The sequence below is a fragment of the Schistocerca cancellata genome, chromosome 2 (genome assembly GCF_023864275.1).
Source record: "Schistocerca cancellata isolate TAMUIC-IGC-003103 chromosome 2, iqSchCanc2.1, whole genome shotgun sequence".
Classification (NCBI taxonomy): Eukaryota; Metazoa; Arthropoda; class Insecta; order Orthoptera; family Acrididae; genus Schistocerca; species Schistocerca cancellata.
In genome coordinates, this window is record NC_064627.1 from 867,355,880 (window position 1) to 867,364,697 (window position 8,818).

General features: G+C 40.9%; 1 pseudogene; it reads right to left on the reverse strand.

The window, feature by feature from the left end:
* Positions 1–1,505: 1,505 nt before the first annotated feature.
* LOC126164283 (5S ribosomal RNA) lies at positions 1,506–1,623 on the reverse strand (annotated as a pseudogene).
* Positions 1,624–8,818: the final 7,195 nt, after the last annotated feature.

Consider the following 8,818-nt stretch of genomic DNA (forward strand, 5'->3'; position numbering starts at 1 on the left):
GCTGACAGGAGCAGAAGTGATTAGCGAACACATAAATACAGTAAACAGAAGTTTTATTTAACTTGCAGCTTTCTCCAAGAGTTGCGAAGAAGCTTTACAGAAGAACAAACAGCAATAAATTTCAACTATTGCAAGAAGCAAACTAAATCGTTGTGCAGTGTGAGGCTCCCGCTACTAATACACAAGCGAACTGTAGAAGTGTGACTAAGACTGAAGACTGTTAAGGGCCGTGACTGGAAGTGCCATGTAGCTGCTACCGGCCATCCTACAGTATATTGCAGCGGCAGAGGGCACTCGTATTCTGTGCTACTGAAGGCGTGCCATGGAGGGCACGCATCATCGGATCCACCGGGTCCCCGTGCGACCGCTATCGGGGTCTGTCAGAAACAAGCGTTTCCGTTTCCAGCTGTGAGGATCCAGTGAGAGTGGTGTAGATTTATGATACCACATTAATGTAAGGATGTGATGTAATTAACAGGTTTATATGCTTTTCAAAATTGTTTACCACAATTTCCTCAGTGAATTACGGCATGGTTCTCTTCCTACTGCTAACAATAATTGTCATTTTAAAAGAGTCGTTAAAACCGTAGTGAAAGTTTGCACAAATTTAGTAACACTAAGTAACCATGGACCTTACCGTTGGTGGGGTGGCTTGCGTGCCTCAGCAATACAGATAGCTCTAGAATAGGTAAAACCACAGCGTTGTGGTACCTATTAAGAGGACAAACGTGTGGCTCCTGAAGAAATATGACAATTGAAGCAGGAGAAAGAGAATACGAACGTCTAAAACAGGAGATTGCCAGGAAGTGCAAAATGGCTAACCAGGAATTACTAGAGGACAGACGTAAGGATTTAGAAGCATGTGTCGCTAGGGGAAAGATAGATACAGCCTAAAGGAAAATTAAAGAGACATTTTGAGAAATGAGCTCGGATGGATACCAGCCCTGAGCAAAGAAGGTAAAGCTGAAAGGTGGAAGCAGTATATAGGGGGTCTGCATGAAAATGAGATAAGAGATAAGATAATACGTGAAGAAACTGACAGAGCACTGAAAGAAATACGTCGAAATAAGGCCCCAGGCGTAAATAACATTCCGTTACAACTAGTGATAGCCTTGGTAGACCCAGCCATGACAAAACTCTTGCACTGGTGAGAAAGGTGTATGAGACACGCAAAATACCCTCAGATTTCGAGAAGACTATAGTAATTCTATTTCCAGAGAGAGCGGGTGCTGATAGGTGTAAAAATTAGAGAACTATCAGTTTAATAAGTCATGGCTGCCAAATACTAATACCAATTCTTTACAGCACTCCGTCTTCAGGCCACGAGTGGCCTACCGGGACCATTCGACCGCCGTGTCATCCTCAGTGGAGGATGCGGATAGGAGGGGCGTGGGGTCAGCACACCGCTCTCCCAGTCTTTATGATGGTATTCATGACCGAAACCGCTACTAATCGGTCGAGTAGCTCCTCAATTGGCATCACGAGGCTGAGTGCACCCCGAAAAATGGCAACAGCGCATGGCGGCCTGGTTGGTCACCCATCCAAGTGCCGACCACGTCCGACAGCGCTTAACTTCGGTGATCTCACGGGAACCGGTGTATCCACTGCGGCAAGGCCGTTGCCAATTCTTTACAGAAGAATCGAGAAACTGGTAGAAGCCGACCTAGGGGAAGATCAGTTTAGATTCCGGAGATATATAGGAACACCCGAAGCAATACTGACTCTACGGCTTTTCATAGACGTTAGTTTAAGGAAATGCAAATCTACGTTTACAACATTTGTAGACATAGAGAAAGCTTTTGATAATGTTAACTGGAATACAGTCTTTAAAATTCTGAGGGAGCGAAAGGCTATTTACAACTTGTACAGAAACCAGATGGCAGTTATGAGTCGAGGGGCATGAAAGGGAAGCAGTGATTGAGAAGGGAGTGAGACAGGATTGTACCATATCCCCAATGTTAGTAAGTCTGTACATTGAGCGAGCAGTAAAGGAAACAAAATGAAAAAAAATGGAGTGGGAATTAAAGTCCAAGAAGAAGATATGAAAACTTTGAGGTTTGCCGGTGTCAGAGACAGCAAAGGACTTGGAACAGCAACTGAACGGAATGGACTGTCTTGAAAGGAGGATGAAGATGAGCAACAACAAAAGCAAAACGAACGTAATGGAATGTACTCAAATTAAATCAGGCGATTCTGAGGGAGTTGGATAAGGAAATGTGACAGTGAAAGTAGTAGATGAGATTTCCTATCTGGCCAGCAAAATAACTGATGATGGCCAAAGTAGAGAGGATATAAAATGTAGACTGACAGTGCCAAGGAAACTGTTCCTGAAGAGGAGAAATTTGTTAACGTGGAGTATAGATTTAAGTGTCAGGAAATATTTTCTGAAATTTTGACGGAGTGTAGCCACGTAGGGAAGCGAAACATAGCCGATAAACAATTTAGAAAAGAAGAGACTAGAAGCTTTTGGATCGTGGTGTTAAAGACGAATACTGAAGATTAGATGGGTAGATCATGTAACTAATGAGGAGGTACTGAACGGAACTGAGGGGGATAGAAATTGGCGGTACAAGCTGACTGGAAGAAGGGAGCGGTTGGTAGGACAGCTTCTGAGACATTAAGGGATCACTGAAGGGTACAAGTGGTAGAGGTAGACCAAGAGATGAATATAGTAAGCAGATTCAGAAGGATGCTGGTCACAGTAGTTACTTGGAGATGAAGAAGTTTGCACAGAATAGAGGTGCGTGGAGAGCTGCATCAAACCAGTCTTCGGACTAAAGACCATAACAGCAAGTAATCGCATACTTAACAAAAGTGTGTGTCTGCCTTGGACTGGGAACAGTTTGATGAAACTGTCATAATATGCGTGTATAGGTTTGTACTATCGCATTAATCATACCGAATTCATACTTCTCTGTATTCATAATAGAACTGCACATTAAATTTGTTTTATAAAGACGTCACGAGCGAGGAAATTTTCTTATTCTCTGTTTATTTCAATTTATATTGTAAGAAGTCTAGTACTTATCCAAAAGATAGGTAACATTCTCACATTAAAAGTATCAGTGAAGTTAGTAGACATTGCCAACATATTTAATACGACCCTAACCTAGGCATTTTATATTGTAGTGATATTTTCATGTGTTATTGTTATTTATACATTTCTGTTAAGTCGTTCATCCTTGTTTACAATGTCAATAGCGAGCGCCATTCATTAGCGAGTAGCGGAGGTACACGCGCCTGTAGGTCATAACACAACAACCACGCAGAGTTCGTTGCGTGTATGTGGCTCAAGGCTGAGATTAATTAATTTAGTTAAATGTGTGATACTTCTAGCACAGGATATAATTATTTTGCTGGCCACTAAAATTAATGCGTCATAAACTCGGAGTGCAAAAACCGGCAGACTGGCATACGATTTTCAGAATAACCACACAAAGCAGATAGCGGAATCACTATTAACAGGAGTTGGATGACAGTATGGAAACAATGCAAAAATGTAGGTGATAGCCATGCCTGAAGGTTGCGCTGTTGCAGTTGACCACGGGCGGCAACTGTGCAATGTCCTCAATACGTTGCAAGAGTCATTCGTGGTCAGAATTGTGTTCTGTGTATTGTGAGTGCACTGTGGCGGATGTATATGCTTTCAAACGTGGGCATTTTGTTGGTGCTCGTATGGTTTATATCGATGAAAATGTCCTAATTATCCGAATAAGGTCCAGTGTTAACAAATTTAGCTTTTTCAGGAATTTTATTGTCAGTCGATATTTCATATCCTGTCTACCTTGACCACTATCATTTATTTTGTTGCCAAAGTGGCAGATCTCATCTACTATGTTTAGTGTCTCATTCCCTAATCAGCGGCGCGGATTGGCCGCGCGGTTTGAGGTGCCACGTCACGGATTGCGCGGCCCCTCCCGCCAGAGGTTCGAGTCTTCCCTAAAGCATGGGTGTGTGTGTTGTTCTTAGCATAACTTAATTTAAGTAGTGTGTAAGTCTAGTGACCGGTGACCTGAGCAGTGTGTTCCCTTAAGAATTCACGCACATTTGAACATTTTTTCCTAACCTAATTCATTCAGTATCGCCTGATATGGCACGAATACACTCCCTGTGTTACTTTCGTTGGTTCTCATTTTATTGTCTCTTTCCAAAGACAAATCAAATGGTTCAAATGGCTCTGAGCACTATGGGACTCAACTGCTGTGGTCATAAGTCCCCTAGAACTTAGAACTACTTAAACCTAACTAACCTAAGGACATCACACACATCCATGCCCGAGGCAGGATTCGAACCTGCGACCGTAGCGGTCACGCGGTTCCAAACTGACGCGCTTAGAACAGCACGGCCACACCGGCCGGCTTCTCCTGGGGTTTCCTGTACCGTTTATTCCATGTACAGCTTGAATAAAACACGACCTGATATCAGTACTGGACTACTTCATCCTTTTCATGTATTTAGATTCAAAGTCGCATCCAGTTTCTGCATTAAGTCAGAGGCAACAGTTCGATCCCTTCACTTTATCCCAGCTACCAAGGAGAATGTAACTCAAACGGCATCATTTCTTTAAATTCTGCTGCGACTACAGTTTAAAAGATAGAAGTTCTGATCATTTTCATAGTTATTTATAATTGTTGTTGTGGTTACAAGCAGACTTACACTACGAAAATGGAGCTCTTGCAGTCACGTAAAAAGACAGTCAACAACTGGAGATACTGCTTTGGATTTCTGATAGTAGTAACATAGTTCGCATGTCTCAAATGATAAGATGAATTAGTAAGACACAATGAAAAACAACATTTTCTTGCGTTTTCAAATTTGAATGGCGAAAAGAACAGTAAAGTTATCGTCGTAAATAGCAGTAATAAAGACAGATAAATGATAGGATCGCAGGTATCCATAATAAGCTGCACAATGACTGTGTAACTCAGAGCAGGAACTCTTAGTCGCTTATTCCCTTCGTTCCTGGGGAAAGTGTACCTACGTAATGAAAAAGTGGAAGGGTGAAAAATGCCACTTCAAAGGTTTCTTTGTACATTATTCACATTTAGGCTGCGCTGCAGCACATGTGAATCATTGGATGAACAAATTATTGAAAATATTACCAGCCTATATTTGTTCTTGGAATTTTCAAACAATACAGAAGAAACACAGGAGATATCAAAACGATATATTTTTTTTCAAAAATCTAGCTTTTCCTCTAAACGGGCACCCTCATCCCCCCTCACCCACCCTAATAATTTCAATAAGTTTATTCTAGTCAACATTGTGAAAAACGTTCTCTAAATGCTTCCCACAAATGCTATAAATGTACACTTGCCTCCATTCAGTCAGTTTTCTAAGATAAGTAGAACTGTCAATTCCTTATCAAGTGTACCTATATTTCTCCTAAACAGAAACTAATCTGCTGCGAGGTCCCCTTCTACGAAGCTTTTCATTTCTCCTTATATAATTCATGTTAATATTTCTCACTCATGACTTATTATGTTGGTGTTCCTTGTAATGTGCAGACCTTTCACCATCTGCCTTCTTTGCAATTAACGGTATGAAAGAAAACTTCATAGAGTAGGGTCTTTCATATATTACATAATTATTAAATTATTTGCTATAATTTTGTTTTCCAGTTTACAGCACTGTATTTATCACTTTCAGTATCGATTGTCATTCTGATTACATGATCTATCGTTGCTTGCGTATTTCAGGATCTCAGCTGCCATGGAGCGGTTCGCAAAGGAGGAACGTGTTATCATTGTGAAAACCCATTACAGATGCGGTGAGTACTATGCAGGGACTGTCCGCAGACATCGCGGAATCATCGGATGTAATAATGCTCCTACAACAGCAACAGTTCTAAAGAAATTCGAGGAAACAGGGTCCGTCGGAACCATAAAATCGCTGGGACGAAACCTTACGGTTCGTACGGAACAAAACTTTGCACTGGTGCAGGATAATGTGGTTGTGAGCCCTCGCAGGTCGTCGTAATGTCGTTCTCAACAACTGGGGATTTCGACAGTCTCTTTGCAAAGAGGTTTGAAAGTAGATCTTTATATACACTCATACAACATTCAGTTGACACAGTACCTTAATCCCACAGATAAATGAAATGGAAAAATTTCGCCGAGATGATTCTCACAAAGCAAGAAGGGGACAATAATTTTCCAAAAAGAATAATCTTCAGTGACGAGGAAAGTCTTCATCTGTGTGGTCTCGTTAACCGTCAAGACTGTCGTATTTGGGGTCACGAAAACCCTATATGATCCAATGAGCCAAATGCATCCACTACGAACCACAGTTTGGTGTTGCTTATGGGCAGGTGGTGTGACTGGCCCTTTCTGTTTTGAAGATTTCGACGGTAGTGCAGTAGCAGTTAACGGTTAGCTTTATCGTTAAATGGTCTGAAATAACTTCTGGCATGCAATAGATGTAGTGGATGTAGGCAATATGTGGTTTAAGCAGGAGGGACTACGTGTCACACATCCCGCGAGACAGTAACCCTACTCCATGAAAAATTTTCCTCAGTCTGTGATGTCACTTCGAGGCGACTTGGAATGATCTTCCAAATCTTGTGACCTTACAAGATGTGACGTCTTTTATGGAGTTACATGAATTCCAGGGTCTACGAGATATATCACAGACAGTTCTCCAACATAAGGAAGAAATTCAACATGTCATCAACGGCATCAACACAGACGTTTGTGAAAGGGTCATCACGAAATTCATAGACCTAGTAACTGCCTACCGAGACGGTGGAGGGTGACATGTTGTTGTTGTGGTCTTTAGTCCTGAGAGTGGTTTGATGCAGCTCTCCATGCTACTCTATACTGTGCAAGCTTCTTCATCTCCCAGAACTTACTGCAACTTATATTCTTCTGAATCTGCTTAGTGTATTCATCTATTGGTCTCCCTCTACGATTTTTACCTTCCACGCTGTCCTCCAATACTAAATTGGTGATCCCTTGATGCCTCAAAACATGTCCTACTAGCCGATCCCTTCTTCTAGTCAAGTTGTGCCACAAACTCCTCTTCTCCCCAATTATATTCAGTACCTCCTCATTAGTTATGTGATCTACCCAACTAATCTACAGCATTCTTTTGTAGCACCACATTTCGAAAGCTTCTCTTTTCTTTTGTCCAAACTATTTATCGTTCATGTTTCACTTCCATACATGGCTACACTCCATATAAATGCTTTCAGAAACGACTTCCTGACACTTAAATCTATACTCGATGTTAACAAATTTCTCTTCTTCAGAAACGCTTTCCCTGCCATTGCCAGTCTACGTTTTATATCCTCTCTACTTCGACCATCATCAGTTATTTTGCTTCCCAAATAGCAAAACTCATTTAGTACTTTAAGTGTCTCATTTCCTAATCTAATTCCCTCAGCATCACCCTACTTAATTCGACTACATTCCATTATTCTAGTTTTGCTTTTGTTTATGTTCATCTTATATCCTCCTTTCAAGACACTGTCTATTCCGTTCAACTGCTCTTCCAAGTCCTTTGCTGTCTCTGACAGAATTACAATGTCATCGGCGAACCTTAAAGTTTTAATTTCTTCTCCATGGATTTTAGTACCTACTCCGAATTTTTCTTGTTTCCTTTATTGCTTGTTCAGTATACAGATTGAATAACATCGGCTATAGGCTACAACCCTGTATCACTCCCTTCCCAACCACTGCTTCCCTTTCATGCCCCTTGACTCTTATAACTGCCATCTGGTTTCTGTACAAATTGTAAACAGCGTTTCGCTCCCTGTATTTTACCCCTGCCACCTTCAGAATTTGAAAGAGAGTATTCCACCCAACATTGCCAAAAGCTTTCTGTAGGTTGTAACCTCCCCACAAAAATGTAAGACAATTATTAAATATAAATGGAGCCAAATGGTTTCTGTACAAATTGTAAACAGCGTTTCGCTCCCTGTATTTTACCCCTGCCACCTTCAGAATTTGAAAGAGAGTATTCCACCCAACATTGCCAAAAGCTTTCTGTAGGTTGTAACCTCCCCACAAAAATGTAAGACAATTATTAAATATAAATGGAGCTAAGTATAACCTTCCCCTAAAAATATAAAATTGAAAATATTTTAAATGTGAATGGACACCGTGCCTAGTGTAACCTCCCCACAAAATTTTGAAAAAAGGACAATAGTTAAATTTTAATAGGAATCGTGTTAAACATAACCTCCCAGCAAATTCTTACAAGACAATACAAATGTTAATGTGAATAGAGCCAAGTGTGATTTCCCAGCAAAAATAAAAAGAAAAGCCTATGATAATGAAAACGTGCCAAAAGTTATTTCCCCACAAGGTTACTGAATAATAATGACCCAAATGTTGTTGAGCTCCCACAAAACATCGTTAAATTGAAATAAAAGCGACTGTACCTTCGGTACAAAAATATTGAAAAATAATGGCCCAATATAAACTCGACACAAAAATTGAGAAATGAGCATTCAATTGTAATGATTTTTTTCTTTTTAATAACGATTGCTTTGAAAACAGAATTATTATTGGGGCATTTCTTGAACAAATTAATTACACTTACAATACATTATTAGCTGAGCGCACTGCTGCTTCATTACCTTATTTAACAATATACCTCGTCCTGAATCGTGACCAGAGACCCATGTCGACCCCCGCCGACTCCTCACACACTGCTGTACTGACTGAGTACTTGCTCTCGCGACTCGCTACGTACAACAACTGTTCCTGCCGGCTCGCTACACGCAACGAACTCTCGCGCGGTCAAGCGCAGACTAGCAACGATAAATAACTCTCTGGTCAGAGATTCTGTCATGCCTCGCCATCGCTGTACTGAA